Below are 2483 nucleotides of genomic sequence, written 5' to 3'. Positions count from 1 at the left end.
TGTAAATATGTGACAGGCTACATGAAGCTATCTCATGGGCCACTATTTGAAACCCCTGTTTTAGAGGCATAAAATGCTTCCTTTAAATTTCCCTTAAAAAGGTATTTTACCCACTCTCAGAGGGACACACAGGTACATGGTCCTTTCCCTGCTAATCCACTTTCTTATAAAGCTATACAGTAATAACAGTTAAGAGAACGCAGGCAGATAATGCTGGTCTAAGATCAGCATTAAAGAGCAACACGTATCAGGACCCGGTGACTTTATCAGTGAATGACACACACTTACCCTCCCCTCCTATCCTGGCTAGTATGATTCGTCTAGCTGCTAGACTAGATCACATGGAAGCAATATGGTGTCTGAATGCCAGCTCTCTTACTGCAAGTTCCCTGTGTGTGAGTCACCCTTCCCCCTTTCTCCAACGCTTTGTAGTCACAAACCCAGAAACATGGAAGAGACCATTTACTGTGTTTGTAGTGTAAGTCTCAAGGGAATGAACTTGTGTCTTCACTGATTGAGTGCGCTACTGGTGATCAGCTGTGCTTATAATGTATAGGATTAAAATAATAAAGTCTATATATTACACTACAGTATATTACTCTGAATACTGAAGCTATGGTCAATTGTAACTTATTCAGACTCACTGAGTAAAGAAGATTCTAAATTTGTGAACATTCTGCTCATACAGTGGCCTCCAAAACTATTTGGACGTTTGTGCCATACATAAACTGTATTCGGTTCATCCTGTTAGAACACAAAATGTCACATCTATCTGAAACAGAGCACTCCAGACTGTAGTTTTCTTTTGATGAAGCTGGTGTGTTTCAGATTGTTATCGTTTGAGTTATTACTTCAGCAGAAGTCTGTAGGTTTGCATCCAAAACACCTTTGTGCACTTCTGGGTTCATGATCCTATCAATAAACACAAGCTCACCAAAACTACTGTAAAAAAAAAAGGCCCAAGGCCTTGATATTTCAATCTCTGTGCTTTACAGTATGCTTAGTGCAGTCTGGTTGGAATTCATATCCAGGCTTTGTTAAACATTTTATGAAGTAGCCTGTCCACATACTTTTGGGGGCCACTGTATGTAGCAAAAAACCAGTAATGAACTGAATTAAATAATGAACTCCATAATTAAGAGAATAAAATCTAGTAGTCACATTTTTTCTGAGATATCTTAGTAACTAATGTAAAACTTTTTGGTGACTTGGGTTGTCAGCCCTGCAGAAAAAAAAAACAATGTGTTCCATGCTGGTCTAAACTGGTCTATCCTGGTTTGTGTTGGTCTGGTGCTCGTTTTCCTGGTCACCCACCATGATCATGCTGTTTGATCCACAACAGAGAGCTTATGTTTAAGCAATTCAATCGTATATAAAGTGGTCTGTAACATATAGACCCTGCTAGAAAAAACAGCAATGACCAGCATATGTTGTGTTTGACGCTGGTATACTGGTCACTCAGCATGATCATGCTGGGTGACCAGCTAAACCAGCGTAGACCAGCATGAAATGACTTGACTTACTTTGCCGAATCAATTATTATTTTCCCCACGTTTTGACCTAATATATAATTAGGTCAAAACCTTTGGAGGCCTAATATCCTGGGTTATCCTGGCTCTGTCTGGTTTTTGCTCATCACCTAGCATGATCACCCTGCCTGACCAGCAATACTGAGCTTATGATTAAGCAATTCAACCGTATATAAAGTGGTCTGTAACATTTGGACCCTGCTAGAAACCATTAAAGACCAGCTTTGCTAGTTACCAGCAAAACCAGCATATGTTGTGTTTTGACGCTGGTATGCTGGTCAACCAGCATGATCATGCTGGTTGACCAGCTAAACAAGCACCAGACCAGCATAAACCAGCACAGACCCATGGAGAAGCCCATTTCTGCCAGGCAGCGGAGAGAAATAATCTGGTTTTTTTTTCTGCTTCTCTGTTTATTACATGCAGCATGTAAATATATGGACTTTAGTATTCCAAAATAATGACTTATTAAAATGTTGACTTACTTTGTCGAATCATTTTATTTTCTCCACGTTTTGATCAAATAAATAGAAGCAATGATTTATTCTCTTGCATTTTTGAGAAACTAGCTTATATATTAAATTTCAAGAATGCAAGAAATTACTTGTTAAGTCATTATTACGAGACCCAGAAGGATAGTCATTTCAACATATTATGTCGACATTTTGAGAAAGTAAGTCGTTACTTGGACATATTTATGAGAAAGTAACAACATTTTGACATACTGCTGCCAGACCCAGGGAAGAAAAATATTATATGCGATTTATTCCTCTACTAGGTGTAAATATGTAGTAACATGAGCGTCATAGTGTAAAAACGCTTAATAAACAGGTTAAGCACTGTTTAATGCCCCTCATCATGCGCTCTCATCAACGCTGCAACAATAAACCAAGAAGTTGAAGCAGTCCTCCACAACATCCGGGCATTCCACCGCTCGCGCAGAATCGGAATGGC

The sequence above is a fragment of the Colossoma macropomum genome, unplaced genomic scaffold (assembly GCF_904425465.1).
Source record: "Colossoma macropomum unplaced genomic scaffold, Colossoma_macropomum, whole genome shotgun sequence".
Lineage (NCBI taxonomy): Eukaryota > Metazoa > Chordata > Actinopteri > Characiformes > Serrasalmidae > Colossoma > Colossoma macropomum.
The sequence above is the reverse complement of the archived record's forward strand: the minus strand, read 5'-3'. Positions refer to the sequence as shown.